Here is a 20,789-nt window from a genome sequence, read left to right on the forward strand (position 1 = left end):
CGAATTTATTTTTGATTTTTTTATGCCTACCATTTATTTGTGATATTGTCTTTGCAATTTAATTTTTATTTTTAATTATTCCATTTTCGCCCCATTTACGGTTGTTGCAAAAGTGCCCCGTGAACATTTTAAAAAATGCGACAATTGTTGCATTTTTGCTTGGTTTCTTTGATTTTTTTCATGGTTAAGCATCGGAATTTGATCTATGGATTCAAAACTTCCTATGTCGTTATTCCATCAATTATTTTATCGATATATTAATGGTATTTCACTGTGTTTTGACTCGTCGCATACGGTATTTCCATTGTTGTGAATATGCGCAAACTGGCTTTGAGCACATTACCTAGGGTTTTGCTTGCACCTCTCAATTTCATTTTTTCCTTGCATGCTTTTGCGTTATGTAACTTTGATTCGCATCCTCGCATCCCTATTTTAATCTGTGCACGCTTCAATTTTATTTCTTTCAATTTAGTGTTTGAACGTTTTATAAATAAATTGTGTGTTGTTACTTTCTTCACATGGCTTACTCTTGGGCTTTCTTACAATGAGGTTGTTCTCTTGCACTTTCACTTGTATATTTGTTTGTTTATTGGACTTGATTTAATCGTTTCATTATCTTGTATCCACATTCGATAAAATGTACCCCCATTCCCAAGACGTGTAATAATTTTTATCGCTTTATTTCTTTGTTTACTTGCTTGTTTAGTTAGTACTAACAAAAGAATAAAATCAAACCTTTATTAAAAAAGATAAAAAATAAAGACTCTATTCAATGTCGAGTATTTTCTCAATAACCAAATCAATCCATTTCTTTCTATCCCATCTTATTTCAAATCATTTCATTTAAACCTTTTGCAATTGTTCATCAAATGCTTGATCCAACGTCAAGTCATTTTCCCAATAAAAAACAAAAACATGTAATTCCTATTTAACACCTTTTAATAAAGATGGAAACGGAACGAGGGTGGATACCACGAGCTCCTGAGACTAAGATTCGAAATGGATATCTCGCCCATCTTAGCTCTCGCCATCATTCAAAACATTCAATGCGATTTCTTCAAACATTTTTCTTAATCAAATCTCAAAAACACCTAAAAATATCAAACATTTTTTGCAAATAAGATGGAAATGGAATGTGGTAGATACCATACACTTCTAAGGCTAGGATTCAAGATGGATATCTCACTCATCCAAGTTCTCACCATTACTCAAAATACATTCAAACCAATCAAACTCTTTTCTCTGTGTCGTGCGATTGATCCTTAAACCCTTTTGTAAACAAAAGGTACTTTTCCTTGACGATGCAAAATAATGTTTTGTCCACTTGAATGTGTGAGTAAGCTTGTGATGTTGCCCACAAATGTTGATTTGTAAATCTATTTCGGTCGTGATGCAAACGTCCCCTTCTCCATTTGTTTTGGGTAGTCCAGAATGTTTTCGTTGATTTACATGAAGTAGCTTTCACTAAAATCTACCAACAAACAAATATTTTCTACCCAAAACTCCGTAAGCCTTGAGTTCTCTATTGCACCAGGAGATACGTAGGAGCAGGATTTGTAAATCTTGTCAGACCCTTTAATAAAAAAACTTAGATTTAGTCCCTTTCATTGCAAAAATCCAAAAACATCTCTCTCTTCTTTTATTCTTCTTTCCCTCCTAATAACTTGAGAAGCCTAACACTTCTAAGCTAACACTAACGCTCACAACTAACCTAATGGTTCCCGTTGAGTACAACGGACGTGGAGGGTGTTAATACCTTCCCCTTGCGTAATCGACTCTCGAACCTTGATTTGGTTGCGACGACCAATATCATTTTCGTTCTTTCTTGGGTTTTATCAATATTTCCCCTTTCCTTTTTAGGAATAAATAAAGCTCGGTGGCGACTCTGTTCAGTCCATCACGCGAGCGTGCGATTGCGCTTCGCTAGGCCGTGTTTTCATTTTTCTAAGGTGCGACACAGAGGTTTAGTTTTTAGGGTATTTGATCTAGTTGTGTTAGAAATCAAGGGATTTGTGGTTTTCAATCGAAATTTGTGTGTATTCAATTTGTTTTCATGAGCGTTTTCTTTGATGATTCATGAGATTCTTGGTTTTTTTGAGTAACTGATTTCAAGAAGGAAAGGGATGAAAATGGAAGATCACAAGGGGATTAGGGTTAACTGTTTTTTTTAAGTTTTTAAATATGGGTCTGGGTCGATTTGAGCCTAAGTTGTTTCTCCTCAATGACCCGTGCCCCTGCTTGGTCATGGGCTGGAGATTTCGGGCTACACCTCCTTCATAGTTGAATGCACCTCTGGCTCAATGTCTTATTTTTTATTTTTTATTATGATCTTAAAAATAAAATAATAAATAACAAACATTAAAAAAAAGGAATCAAACTTTCATTAAATAAAATAGAAACATATTAAGGCTTTTTTTTTATAAAATGATAAATATATAATAATAACCTTTTAGTCTATTTTTTTCATTTAAAAAAAACAAAAAGTAAAATAAAGAATTTTGTACAGATGTATGAAGTAGGTCTCATGTCATCCCATCACATTTTCAAGAGTCCAATAAATTTATTTTAGGTCTTAGTATTTAGTAATAAGTTTGAATCATTGTGGCTTAAATTGTTTGATCCTTTAAATTAAGTGTGTGAATATTTGCATGTTTTGTTTGCTACTTGTTAAATGTATGGATGGTTATATGCCATATTTGATTGTATGATTTATTTAATCTTGTCTGTAGACCTTTGATTATTAAACAATACAAAGAATGGATGTGCATAGTAAAATCGATCTTTCAAAATAACTTTCAAACCTTGATCAACATCGAGTTAATTTTTAAAAGATCTCACCACTTTGTACCATCGATTCAAAACTATTTTCAATCAGTTCAACCATTTCCGCAACACAAATTAAACCTTGATCCTTACCGAGTGAATTTCCTTGGTTTATCAAATACTTATTATCTTATTTTCCCAACAACTTGGATAAAAAAGGAAGGATGGGTGTAAACTTTCTCCTTCCCTGAATATTTGGACAATGTTGTAGAGCTCTATGTTCGAACACTCGTCCTCCATATTAAAACACCATAATTATTTGAATTAAATTTAGTTCTTCTATATAAGAAAAAGGAAGGATGGATGTAGACCTTCTCTCTTCCTGATTTTTAGGCACTGCTGTAGAGCTCCCTTTGTGAATAATCGTCTTCCGTTAAATGAAACTTAACTCAATTTGTCATACATTTTTTCAACAAATGAGAAGCAAAAGGAAGGATGGGTGTAGACTTTCTCTTTCCCCGAATATTTGAACACCGATGTAGAGATCTTTGTTCGAATAATTGTCTTCCACCTAAAAAAAATACTCAACACATCAAATATATTTTCTCGACAACGTGCGATCAAAAACTCCTTTTAAAACGAAATATATTTCGTCCCAAGATGATGTAAAACAACGCTTCGCCCATACATGTGTGTGAGTGAGATAAGTGATGTTTTTCCGCGAATGTTGATATTTAGAAATCCATTCTATGTGATGCAAATGTCCACTCCTCTAAACTATTATGTGTAACAAAGTATCTTTCACTAAAATTGACCAATAAACAAATATTTACTACCCAAACTACGAAGCTTTGAGTTCCTTATTATACTCGAGGATACATAGGAGCGAGACTCACAATCTCGTTAAGCACCCTAATAAAATCCTTTTTTTGACACTTTTTATTTTCCTTTTACATTTTTATTCATTCGAAGAAAAGAAACGATGTAAGAAAATATTCAATCGCAAGTTTAACTAAAAGGTTCTCGTTGAGTACAATGGACGTGAGGGGTGATAATACCTCCCCCTTGCGTAATCGACTCCCGAACCTGAATTTGGTTGCGACGACCATCTTCCTTTTAAAAAACGTTTTATAGATGTTTTTCCTTTCCTTCATTGGAATAAATAAAGTTAGGTGGCGACTTAGTTCGAATCATTTTTCCGCGAGTGGGAAATACGCTTCGGGAATGATCATATTTTTCGAGCTCAAACACACAAGCAAGAGATTTCTAAAGCTCAAGCACACAAACAAGAGACTTATATGCTCAAGCACACAAGTAAGAAACTTTAAATGCTCAAAACATTAAGTAAGAGACTTCAAATGCTTAAACACTAAGTAAGAGACTTCAAATGCTCAAACACTAACTAAGAGACTTCAAATGCTCAAACGCTAACTAAGAGACTTCGATGCTCAAGCATACAAGCAAGATACTTCTAAAAATATACCTAATAAATAAAATATTATTTGGGAATACACTTGATATACAATCAGAGGTGTAGACAAAATACAACTCATGAAGAACTCTTTAAGACTTAGGGATTTATAAAATTTACAAAGGTGAGAAATCCTAAATTAAATTTGTGCTTATGTTTTGACATAGTAACTTCTCTTTAAATGTCAATAGTTCATTAGATAGTTGTTCTTTAAGTCTTTATCTCCTTAAATAGAGAAGGAAAAGAGTTGTTGAAGATCTATTCTAACACCCTACCTCCTGACTCGACAAATAATAAAATAAAACATGTGAAACACATATATCCGCCAAGTAGAATGATACTCAACATCAAACAACTCGTATTTAAACTACATACTTTATAAATTTAAAATATTTGATAAGCAGCGGAAATATGAAATAGTCGGCATAAAATTCCTTAACAACAATATTAGTATGAAAAGTGATTCATCATAAAATAAAATAAAAGGAAAAGATACACAACATAAACAAATAAAGAACAACCCGATCCCCTCGTGTTATGTATCATAGTGAATCCACTATAGATTCAAACAACAAGCAACTAAAGATTCACAATATCTTCCTCAAATCTCAAGCTCTTACTCAGGTACCTAAATATGTGTACTCTGGAGAAGCACAAATGCAACAACATAAAAGGGGTGAGAATACATTCAAATAATACATGATGCACAAACAATCAGGATAAATTCACATACTACAAAGTCATACATGTATTTGATATGAACCTCAATTATCATTTATCCATATCTCACCCACATCACAGTCAAACTCAAACAATCATACACAAGTATTCATAAATACAAAAGCATCTCATTTTCATAATCATTATATAATGCAATGCAACAATTGACTAAACTCTTGCTCGTCACAGTTCTCAATTTGAATCGAACTCACAAGTCAACTCCATATGCATGCGGTGCCGACTCAAAATTTGGTTCTTCATACGAACCAGGTTCCAATGTCTGCGAACCCTGAGCCCCCACTTTGAGCTTGGGACAAGTCATTAGTCCCCACTATGAACTAGAAAACATGCCTCTATCATAACAGTGATAACATATGATGCATGACATATGTCAATGCAATGACAACAACACAACAACAAATACAACCCCACTCTAACTGTAAATGATCACATAATAACATAGTAAATACTACAAACCCACTATGACTATAATTAATCATGCACTCAACACACTACGAGTAGTTCTCACTCTGAACCATTCAACTCATCAATTAATAGCAAACATTTACAATAAATTACACAATTAGATATACAATTCACAACATATATTAACACGTTGAAAATATATTCATACAACACTTAAGCCTGTAAACTTCTCTTATTCAGCACACCTAAATAGTAACCAGCTGTCATTGGAATCAGAAATGGACTGACAATTCGATACAAAAACAATAATGTTATGTTATCACTCTCGCTAAGCGTGACTCCCAGAAACCCATAACGGTCACTCTGTCATGCTCGCTTCAGCGAACACAATAGCCCGCTAAGTGAACTCACCCTCGCTAAGCGAGATCGTTCAGACCTATAAAAATCAGAACGGGGTTCTTCCTCTGTAGAACCTCTTAAACCCCTCTAGTTCAATCCCGAACATTCCCAAACAGGTCATAATCATCACATATATGATTATCACACATTAGCATGTTATTTCCTATTAATTAAACATGTTTATTCCATTAATTAATCACAAAATTCAAATTTTCATTCATGCTTTAAAACCTTAAATTTCATATCAAACATCATATTTATGAACAATTAGCATATGCAACAATCACCACAATTAGAAAGCACGAATTTGCAATCAAATCATGGCATAAAACAAAATTACATTCATATAATTCATGAACAACACAATCAAAGGAAATGAAGAAAAAACCTATTTAAGGTTAAGGGAAACCTCTATACCATTTCATGAATTATGCAACGTTGATATGTTTATTCAAATGGTTAATATCGTTGAAAGCTTGTTTGAAATTCCTTTGCTACAATAGGAATTATCAGTTGCATCCCAGCTGACTCTATGATGAAAAAACTTAGGTCTTCATGTGATTAGAAGAAGATAAAGTAGGATCAGAGGTTGATAGTGACCTATCAGAGTCACCTTGGTCCTTGCGCTTTGATTAAATTTCAATTTCTGATCAGTAGAGGCAGACTTCTTCAAAGTCTTATCTTCAGAGGTTGACTTCTTTAGACTTTGAGCTTCAGACATTGACTTCTCCACAGTTTTGTCTTTAGCTTCTGATCCATCATATGCTGGTGTTTAAGCTTCTCTTTAGATGTTCAATATCAGAACCAGTACTTAGATTGTTCATGAAATTTTAGTCTACGGTCCTGCACACTTGAACAAATATTAGTATACCCAATTGTTCTTTAAATACTCCATTATCATCAAAACCTAAGGGATATGGGACAAACCAAATTTGTTCCAATAATCTCCTCATTTTTTATGATGCCAAACACAAGTATTTAAGAACAACAATTGTTAATTTAATTAACAAGTTGACTTTGGGGTTTGCGGTTTGTAAGATCCCCTGAGTCTAATAGTTCAGAGGGTGAGGTTTGTAAGCCCCCCTTAAATTCTATCAAGGTTAATTAAGTTTAAACTTTTAAAGCACAATAATAAAACTCAAGAATTTAAGCAAAGATAATAATTGTCATACTCACATGCTTAAATGCTTCTATATCTACTCCCCCTTTTGTCATAAAAAAAAAAGGAAATAGAAAAGATAATGAAGAAAAAATTTCATTAACTAAAGAAGGAAATCAGAGGCACAATTATTAGAGAATAAAATCCACAAATATAAAAGTTTGGGACACTATTAAATCTGGATAAAAATGAATCAAAATCATGTTTGTTTCTCCACGTTTGCCGTAATTTTGTTTTTTAAAATATGGTAGAGTTATGGCTATAATGCTTGTGAAACATCTCTTAAAATCTCGACGTGGTCAAGTCTTGATCTAACATCTGAGCATTTGAGATAAACAAAATATTCAAATAAGGAGAGATATGCTTGAAGACCAAGAATATCTCTCTCTCTCTCTCTCCATTGTTCATTGGTGAATAATAAACATCACTAATTTTGCTTTCTTTCAAACTCTCTATATAAGTTGTGTTTCGTTACCAGCAAGGTCACATTCCTTTCCATCAATCTCTTCTTATAATTGATAAAATGAGCAATTCTTCCAAGAACTCTAAGGAGGGCTCTTCCCAAGAGGTTATCAAAGTTGTTATGAAAACTAGTGATACTTAGAGGAAGAAACATATAAAAGATAGGCTCAAGAAATCTGAAGGTTCATAGTCACAAACAGGTTCATCTGCTGGAGCTTTTGTAGTGGGAAGAACTTCAGTATCCAAGATGAAGAAGCTCAAGAAAGAAGAAGTATACAACTGATGACTTTGGATCAGATGATGATGAGGACTGGGTGAACTTCTTATAATGGGTGGTTTTCATCCTGATGTAGTATGAGAGTTGTAGTCTTTGTAGTGCATGTTGTTTGCTTATGGGAAGATTTGCATTTGTAATAACTTCTTAATCAATAATAACACATACTTTATCTTTTCATTTGTTTAAGATTATTTTGCCACTAGCATCCTTTAGAGTAAGCCATCAAAAGAGATGTTTCAAAGAAGTTTTAAACCATTTCAGCCACTTTTGTGTTGTGTGTGTTAAGAATAATATAGTGAGTTAAAAATATTTAATCACACAATCATTAAAACAAATTAATAGGGGGAAATAAAATATGATTTTATCTTACCCAAGAGAATAACTCCCAAAGGCTACACAACCATTTTTTACAGCATAAAGAATATGTATGACATATGTCACACTTCTTTGTCTTAACAAAAAAAGCTTGGTTAAACCCATCAATATAACTCATAGTCCAGAAAAAAAAATTCCTAGAGGAATTATGACTTAGGACCTTATGAACCAGAGAACCTTCTTACTCAGAGGACTAATTGGTTTAGAATCAAATAACTCAGAATCAAATAGAAAAAAATCAGAGGCACAATGTTTTTAACAAAAGTTAATGAAAAATGGGCGTGTGACACAATATTCAAAACAATTACATCATTAACCACCCGTTATTATCCAACAACTAAGAAACCACATGTCATAAAACCTTTTAGATTCGTGACACATTAGTGGACAAATGTTAAAACTTTTTTCCCACTTATATGCTATTAGAGGCAACTAATCATATTCTGAGCATTAGAGGCTAAGTTGAATTAGAGGCTACTATTCATCAGAATCTAGTTCAGAGCTTCTGATCACAATAGCTTCTGATCATCATCAGACTCTGATCCTCTTTTCAGAAGAAAACACTAATCTTTTACGAAATGCATGTTCATATTCTTTTTAATAAAAATAAAGATTTCAATAGTAAGAGGCTTGGTAAATATATCATCCCATTGATGATAAATACGAATGAACTATATATCTATCACACCCTTCTGAACATAATCTCTAATAAAAGGATATTTTATTTCTATGTGTTTGGTTCTATAATGTTAAATAGGATTCTTTGTCAAACAAATAACAACAGTATTGAACCAAAAAATAGGAATATTGCTTCCACTTATATGATAATCTTCCAACTGATATTTCATCCAGAGTAGTTATGTGCAACAACTTGCAACAAAGATGTATTCTTCTTCTGGTGTAGATAAAGCAATAGTTACTTGTCTTTTACTAGCCCAAGATATTAGATTCCCCTATATGAATTGACAATTTCCACTAGTGGATTTTCTCTCAATTTTACCCCTAACATAGTCAGCCTCACAGAATCCAACAAGCTTATAATCTAGGGATTTTGTATAAAGCAACCCTAGATTGGTTATTCTCTTTAGATACCTAAAGATCCTTTTAATAGAATTTAAGTGAGTCTCCCTAGGATCTGACTGAAATTATGCACACAGACAGACACTGAATAAAATATATGGTCTAGAAGCTTCTCACATGCTTTGGTGTTGCTTTCCTCTTTTCTCAGATTGAAGGTTCGATGCTTAGGAGTGTTCATGATCTAGTAATCATCTAGCTTGAACTTCTTCAAAAGCTCCTTTGTGTATTTTTTTCTGATGAACATAGACTTCATCCTTGCAAGGAAGAACTTCAACTCTCATATCATACTCATTTCAAACTCAACATGCATTGTCTTTGAAAATTCTTGGCAAAGGAAAGCATTAGTAGAACCAAAGATAATATCATCCACATATGCTTGGAAAATTAAGTTATCATTTTTAAGTGTCTTTCTAGTATGTACTTGTCCTTTTTGAAAATTATTTTCTAATAGAAAATTACTCAGAATCTCATACCAAGCTCTAGGAGCTTGTTTGAGTCCATAGTGTGATTTCTTAAGTTTGAAAACATAATTTGGGTGGACTAAATCCTCAAACATAGGTGGCTATTTGACATGCACTTCTTTAGAAATAACTCCATATAAAAATGCACTTTTAATATCCATTTGGTATAAAATAATGTCATGATTAATTACATAAGAGAGAAGTAACCCGATTGCCTCCAACCTTGAAATAGATGAAAAAGTTTAAGAGAAATCTATACGTTCTTAATGACTGTAGTCTTGAGCTACAAGTCTAGCTTTATTTTTTTTACCACTTCTCCTTTCTTATTGAACTTTCTTTTGAATACCCATTGTGTTCCAATGATGTTCTTCTAATAAGGTTTGGGTACAAAATCCCAGACATCATTCCTTTGGAACTGATTCATCTATTCTTGCATCTCTACAATCCACCCATCATCAAAAAGCCCTTCATCAACAAAATTAGGTTCAATCATGAAGAGTAGTCATAACATTGACTTTTCTTATCTGAAGGTATACCTTGTCTTTCTGGGACTATCTTTGTTTCTAAGAATTAATCTTCTGGATGTGAAGACTTGTACTTTGAGGTCTTCTTAGATTGTGATGCTTCTGAGGAGCCATCTTGAGCTTCTTCGGAATTTTCAACATCTGGGTGAGCTTCTGAGGTTGGATTACCTTTTGGACCATCAACTTCTGAAGTTCTGATAGCTTATGAACATCCAACTTTTGATGGATTCTTAGCTTCTGAACTTCCAACTTATGGACCTCTAACTCCTTAGGTGTCTTCAGACACACATATTTCTGAAAACTTTGAACTAGCTCTAACATATTAATGTCAGGCTATTTGTCATCAAATTTTATGTGTATTGAATCTTCAACCATTTTGGTTTCAGAGTTCTACGTCATGTATGCCTTTGAGCGTTCAGAGTATCCTCAAAAGATATCCTTTTGAGATTTGGCATCAAACTTCTTAAGATAAACTTTATTGTTCAAGATGTAACATGTATACCCAAACTTATGAAAATAATAAATGCTTGGCTTTATTCCTTTGAATAACTCATATGATGTCTTGTTCAGAATAGGTCTAATGTATATTCTATTCTGCACATAACATGTTATTGACTACAACTTCAGCCCATAAGTACTTAGGTAAGTTGTTTTCATGAATCATAGCTCTGGCCATTTCTTATTAAGATATGTTCTTTCTATTTACAACTCCATTTTGCCATGGAGTTCAAGGAGAAGATAACTCATGGACAATTCCATGTTTTTCACATAAAGTTTCAATTGGCTAAATTTCAAATTCTCCTCCACAATCACTTCTTACTTTCAATTTTTTTTTATTCCTTTTCAGTTTGTACTTGTATGAAGAAGATGTTGAACACATCATATGATTCATCCCTAGTTCTAAGGAATTTAACCTAAGTCTGTCTGCTATAGTCATCAACAATGACTAATCCATATTTCTTCCCATTAATTGATGTAGTGCCAATTGGACCAAACAAATTAATGTGAAAAAGTTCTAAGGGTCTAGAAGTAGAGATAATGTTCTTAGTTCTAAAAGAAGTTTTATTAATTTTCCCTGCTTCGCATGCTCTATAAGGAGCATCTGAGTGATGATTGAGTTTTGGAAATCCTTTAACAAGTTTCAACTTTCTAATTTAAAGATTAATCTCCAATTAGAATGACCTAACCTTCTGTGTCAGAGCCATTTTTCATCACCAACTAATAGAAGGCAATGTACCTTCTGATCATCCAATTCAGAAAAATTAATTTTATAAACATTTTTCCTCCTACATTTAAACACTATGGACTTGTCAGATTAATTCATGACTATACAATTTTTCTTATTAAACATGACTTCATAATCACTTTCACAAAATTGACTAATGCTCAGTAGGTTATGTTTTAGTCCATCTATAAGCCAAACATTATTCATAGAGATAGAAGAATTACCAATAGTACCTATACCAACGATCTTTCCTTCCTGACTTCCTCCAAATCCCACCGTTCCTTCCTCTTTCATAATTAGGGTTTAGAATATATGCTTTTCTCCAGTCATATGTTGTGAGCAGCCATCTGCCAGGTATCATGACTGCTACCGTACTTCTCCCTTAAAGCATATCTATAGAAAAAACAATTTGATATTTAGGTGCCAATAATCTTATAGGTCATTTGGGGTTAGTTCTAATAGGTTTTCTTTCTTGCTTTGTACCTTTTCTCTCATATGGTAAGGCTTAGGATTTCATACAAGACGTTTTATTTAAAAGTTTGTTGTCTTGAGTGGATCTTGGCCTTAGATTCAGAACCTTGCATCTTGATGTCTTAGGTTCTGGTTTCTTAAGAACCTTTGACTTTAGAGTATTAGGTTCTGATTTCTTCAGAACTCTTGACTTTAGGGTATCATGTTCTAGTTTCTTCAAAACCCTTGACTTTAGAGTCTCAGATTCTAGTTTCTTTATAACCGCGAACTCATCAGTTTTAGGTTCTGACTGGTTCAGAACCTTTGCATTTTCAACAACAGGTACAAAATAAGAGTATAGTCCTTTCTGAGAAGAGCTTGAAGCAAAATGATCTATTGGTTTACTCAAGGCTTTAAACCTTGAATTTAAAGTTTTTTTAGAGTAACTCATGCCTTCCCATTTGCTTATACTTATACCATAAATCATGGATGCAAGTTTAGTTATATTAAAGAAAGTTATGATAAACTCCCGAAGAGACATTTCATGCTCATCAAGGGGTTTATCAGACACTTCTTTTGCTATAGAAATATGATCTCTCTCAAAGACTTCATTTTTGTTTTGAAAAGTTTTTAATTCATCTTTCAAAAGATAATATTTTCATGTGTTTCGCTTTCTCTTGATACCGACCCATAAGGCCTTGAATGAAAGTAATTAAATTAGAACGAGATAGTTTATAAAATACCTCATCCTTTTCTTTAGAATCTGAACCAGAATCTGAGTCAGATTCTATTTTAGAAGATTTAAGAGCCATCAAAGCAAGATTGGCTTATTTTTCATCCTTTTCAGGGTCTTATTTATTGTCAAATTCATCCCATGTTGCCATGAGACTCTTCTTGAACTTTTTTTTGAATCTTTCCATATGATAGCTTCCTTTCTTTGACTTGTCCTCGTGCACCTCTGGACAGTCAACGATAAAGTGACCAGACTTCTTATAGTTGAAGCATCCCTTTTGATCATCATTCTTTTCTCTAGAGCTTGATCCTCTGAAGCCACTGCTTCTGCCATAGAATCTTTTGTTCTTCTTGGCCAGATACTTAAACTTTTTGATGAGAAAAGTCATTTCCTCATCATCCGAATCATCTTCAAAACCTTCTACATGAGAAGCTTCTTCAGACTTCTAGACTTGATGATCCTTGGCAGATTTAGCAATATTTTTCAAAGCAAGAGGCTTTGACTTCCGAGAAGGTTCATATCCATTGAGCTCTATCTCATGGCTATGAAGATTGTTGATAAAGCTTTCAAGACATAATGTGTTTAAATCTTTAGCCTCCTGGATAGTTGTCACTCTGGGTCTGTATCTGATAGGAAGACTCCTAAGAATCTTCTTGACATGATCAGAGGTAGTATATATCTTGTTCAGAACCTGAAGTCTAGATACAAGAACTTGAAACCTTGAGAACATGGTTTTAATGTCTTCACTCTCCTTCAGTCTGAACAACTCATACTGTTGAACTAGATGTTTGGCCATAACTTCCTTAACTTGTTGATTCCCTTCATAAGTAGCACATAGGTATTAAAAAATGGTCTTAGTAGTAGATTTATCAATAATCTTGACGTACTCAGAATGAGGTAGAACATCAACCAAGATGCCTCTAACTCTATAATGTTTTCTATAGATCTTTTTCTGAGCATGTGAAGAGTTTTTCTGTAAGTAACCATTCTTACTCCATTAACTGGAATATTAATGTCATTTTCAAGAATACCCCACAATTCATCATCAAGACCTAATATGAGTATACATCTCACTCTTCCACCATTCAAACTCAGTAGAGTCTCCATCAAAAGTTAGAGGTCTAGCAATATAATTATTCTTTTCTAAAGTGTTATAAAATCATGATTAATAGCAGCATGTGGGTCAGGAGTATAACTACTAGGCTCAGAAACTCCATACATGATTCAATATGTTTTTCTTAGAATCTTTTATGCAGAACTGTTAAATGTTTAGCACAGACCGTGATCTGATGCCAATTGAAGGTGAGAAAAACACAAGAAAGGGGGTTGAATTGTGTTTACTTTTTCTTTCTTTTTAAAAGTTCTTGTCAGATTCTAAACACAAAGTATAGATTATGAATCAGAGTTAAGAGGTATGCAGTGGATAAGTAATGAAAGAAAGAAGAGATATACACAGATTTATCCTGGTTCCTCTTACAACTCGAGAGTAATCCAGTCTCCTTGTACTTATAAGAGATTTTCATTATAACCACACAAGATTACAATTTGCAAGCACATAAGCAAGAGACTTACAGTGCTTAAACACAAAGTAAGAGCATTTTATGCTCAAGCACACAAGTAAGAGACTTCTAATGCTCAAGCACACAAGTAATAGACTCGTATGCTCAAGCACACAAGCAAGATACTTCAAATTCTCAAACACTAAGTAAGAGAGTTCAAATGCTCAAACACTAAGTAAGAGACTTCTATGCTCAAGCACACAAGCAATAGACTTCTAAGAATCTATCTAACAGATAAAAGATTATTTGGGGTAATACACTTGATATACAACCAGAGGTGTAGACAAAACACAACTCAAGAAGAACTCTTGAGTATACAAAGGTACGAAATCCTAAGTTAAACTTGTCTTATGTTTTGACAGAGTAACTGCTCTTTGAATGTCAATAGTTCATTGTATAATTGTTCTTCAAGTCTTCTACTCCTTAAATAGAGAAGGTAAGGAGTCGTTGAAGATCTAGAACAAGACAGACTTTGAGAAGCTTGAATAGAGATGTTAAGATGTTTCTTCAAATGGTTAATATCGTTGAAAGCTTGTTTAAAATTTCTTTGCTACAAGAGGAATTATCAGTTGCATCCTAGCTGACTCTATGAAGAAAAAGCTTAGGTATTTACGTGATCAGAAGAAGACAAAGTAGCCTCAAAGGTTAATAGTGACCTATCAGAGTCACCTTGGTCCTCTCACTTTGACTAACGTTCATGTTCTGATCAGCATAGGAAGACTTCTTCAAAGTATAGTCTTTAGAGGCTAACTTCTTCAGATTTTGACCTTAGACGTTGATGTCTTCAGAAGTTGTCTTCTTCAGAGTCTGGTCTTCAGCGTCTGATCCATCAGATTCTGGTGTGCAAGTTTCTCTTTAGATGTTCAATATCAGAACCAATACTTAGATTGTTCATGAAATTTTAGTCTATGATCCTTCACACTCGAACAAATATTAGTATATCCAATTGTTCTTTAAATACTCTGTTATTGATAAAACCTAAGGGATATGGGACAAACCAATTTTGTTCCAACATACACCACCTGGTTTTACTAGAGCATACCGATGATAATGATGAATAGGTTATGCAGGATAAAGCATATGCATTGAGGTCATACCTCTTGTAGTTGGTTGACACGTCCTTATTTATGGACAATCGTGCCTACACTACTATAGAAAACAACTATCATAACGATTGGAAAAAAGATACAACCACGTACGACCAATCGTTATGAGGTAGTGTGTGATTGTATGTATGATTCCTTCCACCACGGGTCTTGGACCGTTGTGATAAGCTAGGTAGCGTGTTATATATCACAACGGTCAAGATAATCAACCGTTGTGATATAAAGAAAATGGTCATGGGTTCGAAATCCAGTGAATATATGGTTAATAATATTATGTGCATGATATATAACAACGGCTGGTTTAAATAACCTTGATTAAATACCGTTTTTTTTAAATAATTTTTTTCCATATATTACAGACCTGTGTTTGTTGCTTTACCTATATATTACAAACTAGTATATTATACAAACAAGTATATTACAAACTTGTATAAATATATATATATATATATATATGTATAGCTAAATATTTACAAAATATCAAATTAACCATTACAATATAACATCCCCCCCTTTCAACTAACACATTAAAAATAAACGTCCAACATCTACGAACATCATCTAAGTCTTCAGAAGAGAAAGGTGTCCTATCGTTAAAAGTCTACATAAACAAGTGAAAAAATGGAATATCACGTGATTTAAATTATAATAGCACATTAATATGTTATTGAAAATATTTCACAACATTATACACCTAATCCCACAGATCAAGAATGTCGGCAGGGACAATGTTAAACATGTGTTTCATTACATAGTACCCACACTCGTATCCCTCTGCTTGTCTACTCGTCTATAAATTTACACATTTCATGAATATATAATCACACATGCATATATATATATATATATATATATATATATATATATATATATATATAATATATATATATATATATATATATATATGTGTGTGTGTGTGTGTGTGTGTGTGTGTGTGTGTGTGTGTGTGTGTGTTTGTGTGTGTGTGTGTGTGTGTGTGTGCGCGTGCGTGTGTGCGTGTGTTTGTGCATGTGGGCGGGTGTGTGTGTGTGTGTGAATACCATAATTAATTCGCTTACCTTAGGCTTACAAAATGCGAGCTTTTTTCTAGTGTTGTTCAATCTATAATACCTCTCGACAACCCCATATATTGAAAATGATTTAAAAATATTACATATTATGATTATTACAAAGTCAAAGATAAAATTTCACAAAAAGTATCATAAACATAAAATTATATCTATTAATAATTTGTTTCATCATAGGATTAAGTTCTTTGTGTAACTAACATAATGTAATTACCAAAAAAATACTTTCAGGACGATGCCATCTCTAACCCACAAACACGCCTACATGTTCCTTTGTTACAACTTCTTCTACTAATATATCATGTTGTGGTTCTAGAACAAAGGTACCTTCACAGGCTGAGTTAACCAACAAATCCTACACAACATGATAAGACATACATTGTTAATTACCAAAGTGACCCGTGGAGGCATTTGAAGTATAGTCTACATACATATGCATAATAAGTCATACTTACAATTCTCTCAGCTACCAATTTGGAGGAATCTGAAGTGTAGTCTCCATTTGGTCTCAGTCGAGCCCTCTTCCACTTCTCATGTCGCGATAGTGGAGATGGTTCCCGATCACGACTCATGGAGTCCCCCTCTTAGTTGTTATCTTTTTTCAGAAATCATGATTTTCTCAAGTTTCCTATATCCTCCACGAGACAATCTATGGGGGTATTTATTTTTGGGCTTGTTCATCTTTCCAACTTGACTTTTAACCTGTTATAAACATAGGAAAAATATTAATATTCATGGTTTATCCATAAAATTATAAGAAAATACCATTGGTACTAACCATGAAATCCTCACAACTACGATACTTCACAAACATTTTCCAAACCGTTTTACTAAGATACACATATTTCACCCACAACTGCTTAATATTAGGCTTTGGCTTCGTAATGTAGTCACTCATGAGCTGTGACTTAAAAATCCTCCAAGTCGTACCAGCATAAGTTATCCATCTTTTTTTCAACTTCAAATCATCACTAAATTCAAACATCAACTACACATCTAAAACAATAATAAGTATGTATTAGTGTTTATATAACGTAATATCGAATCGATGGCCATTGAAATTACTACCTGAACGTCTGTCCATATGCTATTTTTCACCTCATCTGATACATCCTTCCAATCATCTAACAAAATAATGACTTTGCTACATCAAAGGAACGCAACATAACTCTTAAACAACTAAGAAGTAGGACCATCTAGAATAGTATGAAAAACACTAAACTCGACCGGAAGTTTAACACCCGAATTGCGTAATTTTGTTAGTGTAATCATCATTGTGGTGCCTCTTTAGTTTTTGTGTGTTCTCCTACTACAGATTATGAATCATTTGGCATGCTTTCATTTGTATGCATAGCTTCATCGCTACTAGATGAAGAAGAGGCCATCTATCAATACATAAGCATCAACAACAATAATAATCATCAACAACAACAAATACATAAGCATAAACAATAATAAGCATCATCAACAACAAATAAGCATCAACAATAACAAATACATAAGGGTCAACAATAATAAGAACCAACAACAACAACAACAACATTAAGCATCAACAATAACAAATAAGCATCAACAATAATTAGAATCAACAACAACAACAAGCATCAATAACTACAACAAGCTGTGGCGGTAAATTCATGACCATCAAGCTATGGATAAGCTTAACATTAATAAAACCAGAGTCGCCACCGCGCTTTTATTGTTTCCAAAGGAAAAGGGAAAAGTACGAATAAAACCCAAAGATAAGAAGTTTTCAAATCAAATCTAATAAAATGCCAGAGATTATAGGTAAGGCAGTTGGTTACACAGAGGGAATGTATTAGCACCCAAAGTGTCCTAGGTACTCCTAGGGAGCCCCTTTTTTTATGTGTGTATGTGTTTTTGGTAGAAAATATGTTTGAGAAAAATAGAGTGTGGGGATGAGAAAAGAATTCATTGATTATATTTTTGTGTTTGACAAGACCTTCAGACTTGTGCCTACGTACCAACATAAAAATGAGGGATTAAAACCTCGTAGTTCGCGATATCAATTTTAAAATGAGTGAATTGATTTTAATCAAAAGTTGAATGAAAATAGGCACAAAGGGCCCAAAACTTTGAATGAGTGTTAGTTATTTTTGTCTTTTTTAAACTTTTAAGTCAATATGATTAGATTTATTTACAAGTTTGATTTAAGAAGAGAATTTGAAAATTCAATGGCATAAGGCCAAAGTTTTTAATTTGAAAATAGGTCCAAGTTTGAAATCACAAGCAAATAATTTTTTGAAAAGGGGGAGAGATTTTAAAATTTAAGAAGTGAGAGAAGATGAAGAGACTAATCCTAAGCATAAACTTAAAAGTTAAGAGTTGAAAAGATCTGACCAATGGGATGCAATCAACAGACAAGTATGTCATATAGAAAACCCACTTTCCCTTTGGACTTTGAATCAAGCAATAATCAATTAAGAAATTATCAATATCAGACATCATGAATATCAAGGCATCAAATAAAGATGGCCACATCCAAGCAAGCAAATCCATAGCTAGCAGTCTTCTTTGTCTTCTCATGTATCAGATAAAATACTTCTTGATCAACTCAGAATAAGGCATTAGACACAAGATTAAAATAACAGTTGGTATCAAGATAATGTAGCAGATAAGTTCCAATGAATCCCAAGACTTGCATCAGATGAAGGCTCAAATCACAATAACTTGATATAAGAATGTTGGTATTGGCCAAGTTCTTTTTGCACACGGAATGTTGCCTAATCCTAAGTCCAAAAATTCAGATCAAGATCAACAGTCCACCGAATATTTTTTAGGGTTTTTGTTGTTTATTAAGTATTTTAAGGTCCTAAGACAACAAGCAAAATCAAAATGCACAAACAAATATATACAATCACAAGATATGGCTCAAATGAGCAAAGTGAAAATGGCATAAACATAAATAAATTAAATGAAATGTAAATCGAAATGAATGGTAAATGACTAGAAATTAAATTGCATAAAGTAAATGACTTGAAAGTAAAGCAATATTAATAAGAGTTAGTCAAATGTTAGTCAAAGTTAATTGTATGTTAGTGGTGTTTTGCTTTTTAATTTATTAAGTCATTCTTTGGAGAACACCCAACCATCTATTCACAAGCATGGATCCTTGAACCAAGACATCTTCCATAGGAAGGAAAAAAAGGCCAAGTTTCCATACAATACCATGAAATATGGGAGACTTACAATCTCACTTACTAGAATGTTATTCCTTTAGGGTCAAAATTTAGCTCTATGTTAAGCAATCGTAATTGAACTTATGTAGAAGTCACAACTATCTGAGGCCGAACAATAAAAATTTAGGTGTTAATGCATGTTAGAAATTTGGTATAATGAACCAAACTCCTAAAACATACACATACTAAAAGAAAAGATCAAGAGGGATGAACCTATCTCATCCATACTTGTATTGGTTCATCTGACACAAAGTCATTGATGAACCAATTAGCCTTAGGATATTGAGACTTTATTGTTTAATGAAAGGAATGAGAAAGAATGGGAATGAAGATGAAGGGGGAGGGGAAAGATAGAAACACAAATTGGTCCTGGGGGAGAATTTATCAAATTAAAATCATTCATTCATTTTGGGAGATGAAACGTACATTTCATCAATCCCCTAAATCCAATGATTTTAATCCAACAAAATTCAAATCAACCTTGACCAAGGCCCAAACAAATAGTCTAACATCACAAGGCCCTAAAAATGGCTCAACATAATTTTTACACAATTAATCAATTAAAAATGCTTTAAAATTCAATTTAATTTGGTCAAAACCTAAAATCTCTTCAAAACACCAAATAAATGGCCAAGAGATTTATCATAGGTCAAACAAGGTCAAAGGACCTTGGATTTTTTTTTTCATGATTTTTAAAAAGCCAGAAGTATTTTTAAACATTTAAAAATATGCATAAAACATTTAATTCATGAAAAATATCAAAATTAATCCGATAAATAATTTTAATTCAGAAAATGAAAAAGAAAAATAGTTAAATATTTTTGGTGAAAGTCCTATATTTTTTGGATTTAAAATGAAATTATTATGAATTAAACAAAATAAAGCAATTAAATGAAAAATCAGAAAATACAAAAAAAAAATAAAGGCCATCAGATCTTCCTCATTAATTGAGGTGGCAGATCTTATGCCACAAGCGCGCTATCCATGGTGGACCTGAGTCAAAGCGCCACACGCGTGGTAATCAAAACCAAGGGCCAAGATTAGAACGCTGGACCAAGATCAGATGGATGAGATGAAGCCAACTCACCACCGGAGCCCTAGCTCCGGTCATCTTCTCCGGTGATGACCATCAGACTGGTACAACCTAAACTTCATGAAAAATGAAAAACAGGGACACTATTTTGAAGAGAAAATGCTCAGGATCACGAGCCTGACCTCAATTTTCTCCAATTCCAAGTGTATAAAAAGATACAGGGATTTGAATTTTGAGGATCATGAATTGAGTTGCTTCGATTTGACCTCAAAGCAACTCAATCTTGTTGTCTATATTGG

Source organism: Lathyrus oleraceus, chromosome 5 (assembly GCF_024323335.1).
Source record: "Lathyrus oleraceus cultivar Zhongwan6 chromosome 5, CAAS_Psat_ZW6_1.0, whole genome shotgun sequence".
Classification (NCBI taxonomy): domain Eukaryota; kingdom Viridiplantae; phylum Streptophyta; class Magnoliopsida; order Fabales; family Fabaceae; genus Lathyrus; species Lathyrus oleraceus.